The sequence below is a fragment of the Suncus etruscus genome, chromosome 10, assembly GCF_024139225.1.
Source record: "Suncus etruscus isolate mSunEtr1 chromosome 10, mSunEtr1.pri.cur, whole genome shotgun sequence".
Taxonomy (NCBI): domain Eukaryota; kingdom Metazoa; phylum Chordata; class Mammalia; order Eulipotyphla; family Soricidae; genus Suncus; species Suncus etruscus.
The window spans coordinates 26992949-27004655 of record NC_064857.1 but is presented as its reverse complement, the minus strand read 5'-3'; the positions used below and the strand labels follow the sequence as shown (position 1 = coordinate 27004655).

The window sequence follows — 11707 nt, the reverse complement described above, 5'->3', positions numbered from 1 at the left end:
ATCAAGACAATATATTTTCTAAAATACTGAACCTCTCATTAAAAAGTACTTAGTTGAGTTTCTATTATAAACTATCTCCATAACTATCCAGTGATTAATACTTTTATTATTATTATTATTATTATATTCACAACTTCACAATTACCTTTTTGCAAATATTTATTACATTGTGGTCAACCAAAAAACTTCTTAAAGATAGTAATTGATATTTGCTTAATACTGTACAGATGTAGTGTCTAGTACATAGACCATTCTCAATGAATATAAAATATGAATAAATAAACTTTAGTCAAATTAGCTATTAACAGTCTGCCTGATATTTTTCCTTCAAACTTCCATTTCATCAGAATTGTTCGTTTAATGTTTGTCCTTTTACTTTAAACATTTTTTGAAATTATAAGCCAGCTTGACTGAACAAACATATTTTCAGAAACCAAAGTGTTTGGGTACTTAGGTAAAAATATTTGTCAAAGCCTATGCTAGATCAGCAATGTCCATCATAAGTATATTGCAATAGACAAGAGCATATAAGGATTAAGATTCTTGTTTTGCATGCAGTTGACCCCACTTTGATTTCAGATTCTGCATATCATCTACTAGGTAAGATGTAACATCTACTATGTATCAGTCACTGCACATAGTGTCCAACACTCATCCCTTCACCAGTATACATTTCCTGCCACCAATGTCCCCAATTTCCCTTCCCCATCTTCTATGTCCTCCCCAATTACAACCTCTATAGGGGGATGATTTTTTTCACTGTATCTCTCCACACATACATAATCTTAATTGCTTTTATCCTTTTATACACATTTGCAATATTGTTACTGAAGGGTTATTGTGAATATTTCTCTATCTCCTTTCAACACCCATTTCCAACTATCATTGTCATAGTGGTCCTTTCTCTGCCCTAATTGCACTCTCCCTTTATTTGTGGCAAGTTTTCTACCATGGACAGGTCCTTCTGGCTCTCATCTCTATTTTCTCTGGATATTATTACCATAATGTCTTCCTTCTTATTCCAAAAATGAATGTCATCATCTATGTAAATCTCTCTTTCTCTGACTCATTTTTTTTCTTTTTTCATTTTTTTTATTGTGACTGAAGTGCATTACATAGAATTATTTACAGTACATAGTGACAATGAATGAAGGCATTCCCACCACCAATGTTGTCCTCCCTCCCCTCCTGTTCCCAGATGTCTCCCATATCTCCTTCTTTTATCCCCCAGAATACTAGTGTAACTGGTCTCCACTTTACAGCTTGTTGTAGATTGGGTATCTATTCTGCCTCTGACTTTGGGTTTGGTGTTCCAGTCTGGTCATTTATTATTTGCACTACATGTTCATATGACTGGTCCTGGTATCATCATTTCACCCCTCAATTTATGAGGCTTAATAATTCAAATTATGCTATTCTGTTGGAGATAAAAAGGTTAAGGAAAAGAGAAGAAAAATTTGGTATCAACTACTAAAAAAATATTACCAAATAATATCCACAAGAGTGAAAGAGAAGAAAAAAAGTGGAAGAAATAGGAGAAGGAAAATAATATCAAAACCAAACAGAACAAAACAGAACAAACAAAACAAGAAAAAGGAAATGCTGGAGTGGCAGGGTTTGGTGTTCTCCCCACATTTTTTTTTTTTTTTTTTGCATAGGCACAGTAAGTATTGGGAAAGGAAGGAAGGAAATTCTCGTGGCCTAAGAGATTCAGGGTTTCTCCACTCTTGAAGCATATTGTCATGGAAACAACCATTGACTCCATACATACTCATTGCCATATCCCAGGGTGTTTTTTTGTTGTTGTTGTTGTTGTTGTTGTTGTTTGTGGTGTCAGGAAACTTTCCTCTTGGCTGAGGATGAGAAAATCAGGCCACTGTAGCTAGCAATCTTGGTATTTGCGCAGGACTTAGGACAAGGCCTAGGATAGAGTCCTTATGGTTCTAGAGGTTCTGTTCCATCATTGTTGATGTGTTCAGTTTTCTGTGCTCCAATTTTTTGCTCGTTCTTTAAGCCTAAGTCTAGGAAATTATGGTTCCAAAGGTTCTGCTCAGTCTCTGTTGTCAAAATTGGGCCTCAGTACTAAGAAATTTTGATTTTTGTAAGAGTCCTGGGCTACAGCCTAGGGTAGGATTTTCCTTAATGGTCTCAAGGTAAGTTCTACCCAGTCACGGTTGTCAAAGTCAGTTTTCTGTAGTTAGTGCTCTTATTTTTCATAGTTCAAAGAACGATACATCTTCTGATTTCCACTTAGTGTTAGGCGATGTGATAAGACCTCATGGTCTTAGGTCAAGTTGTCATTTCCTCGCTGTCCTTGTCATATTAACACTGGCACAAGTAAATCTTCCAACGGAGCTTAGTTCCTGGTGTTGTTGCAGGGAGTTGTTTCAGTTCTACGTCTGGGATCTGGGGTTTGAGAAGGAACTAACACTGTCCAATCTCGTGGAGACTGAGTTGTATCCACATGACATATGTCCAGGATGGGAGGCACCCTTGTATAAAAAAGTGTGAGTTCTTATCCTTAGAAGATAAGATCTTGTGTCTGAGTCCATGATTTCCCCTTATTTACTGTTCCTTAGAAGATCTTGTTTCTGTGTGTATGATTTCCCCTTATTTACTGTGCCTATGCAAAAACGTACGGTGTCCTTTTGTATTGCTGCTGCTATTCTGGGTAAGGATAACAGGCTACACACACAGTATCTGTGGTGTGGTCTGAGCTTTTATCCCAGGCAAGACGTTTCCTTGGTTATTGTACCAAGCAGCACTAAAACTGGTGAGGATAGAGAAAATATGTATATATATTAAAAAAATAGAACAAATAGATAAAACTGAGATAAAAAAGTAAATTAAAAAAACCAAAAGGATCGCTTCTTGGCCTTTTGGCTAAGATCAAGTGTAGTATCTGTTCTTATCAGTTTAATATCTGATACGTCCTCTATCCGAGGACTATATATTAAATGGATTTTTGGAGCTGAGAGTCGGAAGAGGAACTTGCTCCATCCGCTCCGCCCATCGACCCAGTATTGCAGTACCTCTGGGAACGGTGCACCAAAAAAAAAAAAAAAAAAAAAAAAAGGTATTTGAAGAAAAGAAGTGATGGGGGAGGCTATCTGTATGTTTAGAAATACATATCTTAAGGTGCATTATTATAAAGGTATTAAGCTTACATTGGCAATATAGACCTCCCAATTAGGTCTTCTGAGCTTTTCTTGTGGGGAGTGAAAGCTGAGGTACTTTTTTGTATCATAGACCTTGGTCTCAGATTGAGATATGATTTGTGGCATTTCGGGGTCCTGTAGTGTCCTTGAGCTGGGGGTTTTGCTGAAGCTGCTTCCAGTATCATGCAACAGTCTACGATTTGATGGGGATGAGAAGGGCCACACCGCTTGAGTCAGCAGGCATGTTGGTTGTACTTTCTTGCCAAGACGCGAGATGGGAGATCTAGAGGGTGTCTTTCATTGAGAAGCTGGATGGTAGTCTGTTGGGGCAGGAGGTCGGTCTTGGTGCCTAACGAGTTAAGAACTGGAACGAGGGCCCAGAGAAATAGCACAGCGGTGTTAGCCTTGCAAGCAGCCAATCCAGGACCTAAGGTGGTTGGTTCGAATCCCAGCGTCCCATATGGTCCCCCGTGCCTGCCAGGAGCTATTTCTGAGCAGATAGCAGATTTCTGAGCACTGCCGGGTGTGGCCCAAAAACAAACAAACAAACAAAACTGGGACGAGCTGGCCTCTCGGATCAGAGAGAACTGGAAACACTCTGACTCATTTTAATTAGCATAATAATCTCCATATCCATTCATGTATAAGCAAATTTTGTGATTGCATTATTTTCCTAACAGTCTCAGTACTCTATTGTATAGTGTATGATAATCCATTCAGCTATTCTCAGGCATTTAGGTTGTTTCCAGTTTCTGGATATTTTGAATAGTGTTTCAGTGAACATAGGAGTGCAGATGTTTTTCTGCATTGTGGTTTTGGGCTCCTAGGTTATAACGCTAGAGTGGTATTACTGAATCATATGGAAGCTCAATTTTTATTTTTTGAGGAATATCTGTATTGTTTTTCTACCAGTCAACATTCCTACTAGCAGTAAATGAGAGTCCCTTTCTCTCTGCATCCCTACAAACACTAGTTGTTCTTGTTCTTTGTGATGCATAAAAGTTTCTGTGGTTTGAGAAATATCTCACTATTTTTCTCCTTTATTGTGCTATTTCTGTTTTTGGTATCAGGATGATATTTGCTTCAGAGAAACTATTTGACAGTGTTTTTGTTTTTTTCAATTTTCTGAAAGATCTTGAAAAATATTGAAAGCAAGTCCTCACTACATGTTTGAAAGAACCAACTAATTAATTCATCTAAGCCTGTACTTTGTTTTGGGAAAGATTTTGATTACCATTTCAATTTCATCAAGAGTGATAGATCTTTTGATGTATTCCAACTTATACTGCTTTAACCTTGGGATGTTATAGAAGTCTACAAATTAACCTATTTCTTCTATGTTCTCTCATTTTGTGGAACAGTTTTTGAAAGTAATCACTGATGACCCTTTGATATGGTATCTGGTGTGGTTTCCCCTTATTTGTTTCTGATTTGCTTCATTATGGTTCTCTCTTTTTCTTTGTGAGTCTTGCTAGTGTTTTATTAATCTTGTTTGTAGTTTTCAAATAACCCACTCTTGCTTTTTTGTTCTTTAGATAGTTTTTGATTTTTCAGTTTAGTAATATTTGCTCTAAATTTTATTATTCCTTTCCACTTAATTGCTTTTCTGACTAATTTTTTGTCATTTGTCAATTTCATAAGCTGTGAAGTCGAGTTGTCTATATTTCCTTTGTGATGAATTCTTGCAAAGTTATAAACTTTCCTGTTAACACTACCTTTGCTGTGTCTCACAGGTTCTGATAGCTCATCTCTTCATTTGTTTCCAGGAATTTTTTTATTTCCTCTCTGACCTATTGATTGTTCAGTAGTGAGTACTTTTATTTTCCAGGTTTATTTTATTTCTATGTTTCTGTTTGTGATTAACATATATTTTCAGTATTTAGTGATCTGAAAGGTATTTGGTATAATTTTATAATCTTGCCTTTCTGGAGGTATTTCTGTGTCAAGTACATGGCATATTCTGGAAAATTTTCATGTGCACTAGAGAATATGTATATGATTTACAGGGGATAAAGAGATATTTTAATATATATGTATTAAACCCTTCCCATTTCTTCATTCAAAGTATTTAGTTTTATAACCACTAATTAATTTCATTAAACTAGACCTCTGTTAAATAAGGTCCTTTGTGTGTTGAACATTTCTAATACATAACCTCATTAAGTAATTATTTTATTTGTATGTCATGTGTATCAATATTATATACATTTTACATTTATTTTCTTACTTAACTTTGGTTTATCTATTGAAACTTGACATAGTGGTGTTGAAATTTTCTACTATTTTGTTGCTATCAATGTCTTTCTTCAAGTGTATTAACAGTTTGTATGCGTTTTTCTTGCTTAATAGTGTGAGTTATTCAATGTGTGAATGTCTCTTAATCATCATTGTATTATAAACTTTTTAAACCTGAAGTCTATGTTGTCTGATATTAGAATGGCCAACCAGGCCTTTGTGATGGAGTTGTTTGATTGAAGACTTTTATTCTAACCTTTAGCTTTGAGTCTGTTTTGTTCTGTTAAAATGTCTTTCTTCAATGCAGCAGAATGTTGGGTTTAATTTTCCAATCCATCATCTGCCATCCTGTGTAGATTCTTTATTGGCAGTTAGTCCATTGACATTGAGATATTCTTGCCATGAAGTTTTGTGCCTCATTTTTTATGGATGTTTGTGTATTTGTGGGGCTTTGTCTTGACTTAAATTAGCCCCTTTAGTTCTTCTTTTAAAGGTCATTAGAGTCTATGAAGCTCTTGAGTTATTGTTTATCTGTGAGGTTGGGTATTGTTCCTTCAACATCAGAAAATATGTTTTAATTTTTATGAGTGCTCCTTTGTATGTAATTTCCTTCGTGATTATGCTACTTTCAGTATATCTCTTTGGTTTTCATCATTGTCATTAGAATGGTCCTTGGAGTGTTTTTATTTGGATCTCTTTTAGTTGGTACTCTTTGGATGTATAAGATATGGAAACATATGATGTTCTGGTAATTCTAAGTAATTATGTCTTTGTTGCTTCTTCAAGGGGGTTGTTTTTCTAGAACATAGGGGGGTTGTCTCTCTGGGAAAGCAATAATTCTTATTTTGTTTTTTGTTGACTTTATTCTGATGTTCTCTTGTCATCTGTGCATTTATAAGTTTTTTTTCTTATCTTCTTTTGTTGTCTGAAGGTTTCTGCACTTCATCTTCCAGTTCACTGATTCTGTCCTCAGTAGTTGCTAACTCTACTTTTAAGGGCTTCCAATGAATTTTTTTTATTTATCAAGTTTTTCAGTTCTTACACTCCTGTTTGTATTTTTCTCATTTTTGTTCTCACATCTTCCTGTTTTATTGCCAGTATGCTCCATTGTTTCTTTGAGATTTTTGAACAGTCTAAGAATGTCTACTCTGAACTCTATTTTAGAGAGCTTATAGGGAGTTTCCATTGATTATATCTTCAGAACTGCAATCTTTATGCACAAGGTTTAGTGACCTTTTTCACTGATTTATTATGGTTGCTTTTGTACTCTTAAGGTGTTTCTTTCCTATGTCACCATAATTCTTCCAAATTAATAAGGAGGTCTCATAGAAGTTTATGTAGGCGAGAGATTATCTTGCAGCCCTATAAGCAATTGCTTGTTTAGAAGGCTATGCCTATGAGCATGGCATCTACCTGTGGGTGAGCTGAGTCCCTTTGGTCAGGAGGTCAACTAGCTCTGCCTCTGGTCTTCACATTCTTTCCTCATGCCTCAAATTATGACTCTCAGTCTATGCTGAGTTATCATAGCCTTGGAATGCCAAGGTGTGGCATTTCTGGTGAGATGAAAGCTGTATTCTTAATTTTGTTGGTTAAATCTTCAAACTGTTTTCAATAAAATAAGCTACTATATTCTTTAGTTTGGACTTTTTTTTTTTTTTTTTGTGGTTTTTGGGTCACTCCCGGCAGTGCTCAGGGGTTACTCCTGGCTCCATGCTCAGAAATTGCTCCTGGCAGGCACGGGGGACCATATGGGACGCTGGGATTCGAACCGATGACCTCTTGCATGAAAGGCAAACGCCTTACCTCCATGCTATCTCTCCAGCCCCTTTAGTTTGGACTTTTAAGATTTATCTCGTACTTTTTTCTTTATTTTTTAGTTATCTTTTATGTATCTCATTTCACTAAATATCATTAGTACTTGCATTGAAATATTCTCTAGGTTGCTTGTCTTTGACTGTTGCTATATCATCCTCTGTAATATTTGAAGAGTTTTCACGTATTTAGCCCATATCCCATTCTGTGTGGCTGAGTTTCTCCATTTCTAATTTTTTCTGGTGCTTTGTGGGGACCTAGACATAGGCAAAGTGCCTATACTTAGAAGGATTAGTTAGACATGTGGCCTCGCTAGTTGTGGCCCTATATTTGAATGAGCTTGATTTTAAAATGGCATATTCATAGTTGAAATGTTTGACATTCTGGCATTAAGTTCAAGTGGTCCTTGATGATGACCGGAAGTTTGTGACAAGATTGAAGGGGAATAGGAAACAACTAAGAGATTGAAGTTGTCATTGCCTGGCAGTCTTTAGACTTCTGAGGTCACAAATCTGGAAGTTTTCTGGAGGAACCATGCCAGATTGGATTTTGAAAAATGTCTAATGATAGTGCAAATATACCATGGAACAGAGGAGAATATGGTCACTCTGAATTAGAAATCAACAGGGCAGGCAATTTTACACCCTTATTTAGTAGGCTTACAGGTGATTTATGTGTGTGTGGGTAAAGCCTTCTTAACAATGGTCAAATATTAGTGCTGCAATGACTGAGTATGTTCACTGTTAGGAGTAAACATTCTAGGTAATTGTTTCTTAATTCCCTAGTTAGTTCAGTTACTTATTGTATTTAGGTAAAGGTATCTTGAGGGATTTTGCCCTGAGTCTGTAACAAGGAGCATGAGATCAGGTATGGTATTCACCAGCAAGACTGTGAGAGGCCACCAAATTGAGACTCATTTGTTACTCTAAACTCCTGCTTATTTCACTTACTTTTCGTTTTCATTCTTGTGCTATAGGTTTATAGGTTTGTAAGACAGATTATTTGGTACACCACCTTTTCTTTCTTTTTATAATAAAGTTCTGCATTTAAAAAAAATCTCTTTCTTTAACCTCTTGACCCAAAGGGATCTTTCTTTCTTAGTACTATCCCTTTATTTGTAATAGCTGTATGACCTCCCAGTATTTCAAACTTCCTGAAATTGTGCTAACTAAAAAACTCTGAAATGAAATAATTGAAGTACAATGACTTTCTACTTATCTGTTAAAATCAGGAGGCTATGTATGATCATTTTCCATATGTGCTGACTATTTTGATTTTAGTAGTAATTTTTATAACTCGGATCTCCAATAAAATGTTATAAGCTATGAGAATAAAACAACTTTAATTTTTATTTCATATTTTAGATTCATTTACTCTGATCTTTCAAACAGAAAAAAGTACTCTGAAGGCCTCTATATTTTGAGTGAATTTAATTTTCATTACCATAATGCTTTTTCATCCAATTAAAGGTCAAAATATTCTAGAATCTCTCTCCAGTATTCAATCTCTCTCTCTTTCTCTCTCCCTCTCCATCTCTTTCTCCCTTTCCCTTTCTCTCCCTCTCCCTCCCTCTCTCTCCCTGTTTTTATTATTTTGGGGAGGCCACAACTAATAGAGTTTAGAATTTGCTCTAGACTCCATGGCCAGGGATTACTTTTGTTGATGCTTGGACTTCCTAGGACCTAATGTAGTTCAGCCAGTTGCAAGGTCTGATCTTTTATATCTATTATACTCTCTCTGACCTCGTATCATCTCTTTTACAATGTCTGAAGCACATAGACTCTCTAAGAGATCATCTTAACTTTTAAAGCAATTTAAGAATTTTGGAAAGGGGAAGTAGTATAGATTTCTTTGTTTTGAAGAAGTAGATAAATTTACTTTGGTTCTGTAGCTTAAATTAGAAACATATTTTATAGTTATTGGATGGTTTTAAAATACCTGAAAAATTCACTGGGAAACAACTTGCATGTATTTTCACACAGTGTTACTTTATTTCAGGAAAGGAAATGTCTTTCACTTCCATTCTTTTGGTCTAGGAAAGGGTTTAACATATTAAAATAATGTTATTTATGTTTATTTGAAGAGATAGCTACTAGTTCAGAAAAATTATTTTAAGATACTTTATTTTAGAAATCGATCATATTTTAGTATACTTTGTTTCAATAATAATGATTGTTAATCTAAGTATCAACTTCTACAGAAATCATTGTTTGAATGTTAAATATATTTTAAATAAGATATAAACAAAAGTAAGAAAAATTCCTGATTCAATGTTAATATGTACCTAAAATACTACTTTGAAAGATATGTAAGCCAATATGATCAAAATAAAAATAAAAATAAATAAATAAATAAAAGTAGAGAAAGAAAAAAAAGTAAGAAAAATATATTAGTTTCCACTAAAAATAGTATCCTGGATGTACTGAATAAAAGAAAGGAATCACCATCTCTGCACCTGGCCATCTAGAAAGATGCACTCTGTTCTTAAAAGAGATGAAATCCAAGCCGCAATAAATCATGAGTACACCAGCCTCTCAGTTGAAAGCTAGAAATCTCAGAAAAAGAGTGCAGGCCAAGTCCCCACCCTGCCAAAGCCACATCAACTGTATCATCTCCCACAATCATCACTTTGACTATGGCCCTACTTTATCACTCCTCTGTAAATCTGCAGACAATAATCTGACCAATACGCCAATATTTGGGTTGATATCAACAGTACTTTTTTAGCGTAAGTGGGGACATCCAACCTGCCTCTCATAGCTACCAGTCCCTGGTAGGAACCATCCTACATATACTGGGAGGTGCAGCTAGGGCAGAGAAAGGACCACTATGACAAGGATAGTTGGAAATGATCACTCTTTGGACAATAATTGGGTGATAACAAAAAGATAAAGTTATATTTATGATGCCTCTTCAATAACAATATTACAAGCCATGCTGTCTAAAAAAAAAGGGAAGTGAGGGTCTGAGTAGAAAATATCTGCCATAGAGGGATGGAGGAATAAAAGGTAGGTGTAGGGAGGAGGGCAGGGGAGAAACTAGAGATACTGGTGGTAGGAAAAATGAACTATTGAATAGTGCTGTACATTTTATGAGCAAAACTCAATTATGAACAATTTTATAACTGTAACTCTCATGGTGAGTAAATTAAAGAATTTATTCATTTCTCAAAAAAACCTAGAAATTGAAATTCCATATAATCCAACTATCCCACTTCTAGGCATATACACTAAGAAACAAAAACACAATACAAAAATTCCTTCTGCATGCCTATATTCGTTGCAGTTTTATTTATAATTACCAGAATCTGGAAACAACCTAGATGCCCAACAACAAATGAGTGGTTAAAGAAGCCGTGGAACACATACACAATGGAATACTATGCAGTCATCAAGAAAAATTAAGTCATGAAATTTTCTTCTACATGGATGGATGTGAAAACTATTATACTGAGTGAAAAAGTCAGAAGGAGAGAAATGGACACAAATTGTCTCACTCATCTATGAGATTTAAGAAAAATAAAAGAAATTATTGTGATAATACCCAGAGACAATAGAGATGAGGGCTGGAAGGACTGTCCCATGATATGAAGCTTACCACAAAGAGTAGTGAGTGTAGTTAGAGAAATAAGTACACTAACAACTATCATAACACTGGTAGTAAGTGATATAAATAAAATATAGGCAGGGGAAAGGGGGATAAAATAAATGGGGTTTATATATATGGCTTTTTATCCCCCAAATGCTGAATACATGAATACATATTATTCTCCAATGCACCTGGGACATTCTCTGAAAATGCTGGGCCACAAAACATAACCCCAAATTATCAAGAGAATAGAAATTTATCAACTATCTTCTCAGACCTGATGATTAAAAACAAAAATGAACTACAAAGAGGATTAGAAAAATGACTTTAGCACCAGGGAATTAAACAGCTCACTATTGAACAAGTGGGTCAGAGAGAAGATACTAGAAACACATAAGAATTAGGACAAGAGCTATCAGAAATTCTGAGAGACAGACAGACGGTATTAAGAGTAACGTTAAAGTTTGTAAAGCATTAATCAGGAAGGATAATGAACCCACATAAAGAACTTGACTGCATATCTTGTTAAATTGAAAAATGATTTTAAAAAATGTGCTAAAAGAAGGCAGTAAAAAGTAAATAATAAACATTAGAGCAGAGATTAATTAAATGTAAATAATAAAAAAATCCAAAAGGTTTGTGAAAGCAATAGTTGGTTCTTTAATATGGATATTACTCAAAAAAAAAAAAAAAGAACCCTAGAAATTTAAGCTTCCATGTGATCCAGCAATACCACTACTATGTATATACCCTAGGAACACAAAAATACAATACAAAAATGCCCTCTGCACTCCTATGTTCATAGCCAGAACTTGGAAACAAATATGTATGGGACACTTTCAGTAAGATTTGCAAACCTCATACCTAAAAGGATAAAGAGAAAGAGAGACAGAAAGACACACAAAGAGAAATGT

The 11707-nt window shown here is 35.2% G+C and overlaps 1 non-coding gene across 1 annotated transcript; it reads left to right on the top strand.

Moving 5' to 3' along the window:
• The first annotated feature begins 2863 nt into the window (after nt 1–2863).
• LOC126021337 (U2 spliceosomal RNA) lies at nt 2864–3054 on the top strand. The gene has a single exon (XR_007499882.1). It is a non-coding gene; the product is annotated as a U2 spliceosomal RNA (small nuclear RNA).
• Nucleotides 3055–11707: the final 8653 nt, after the last annotated feature.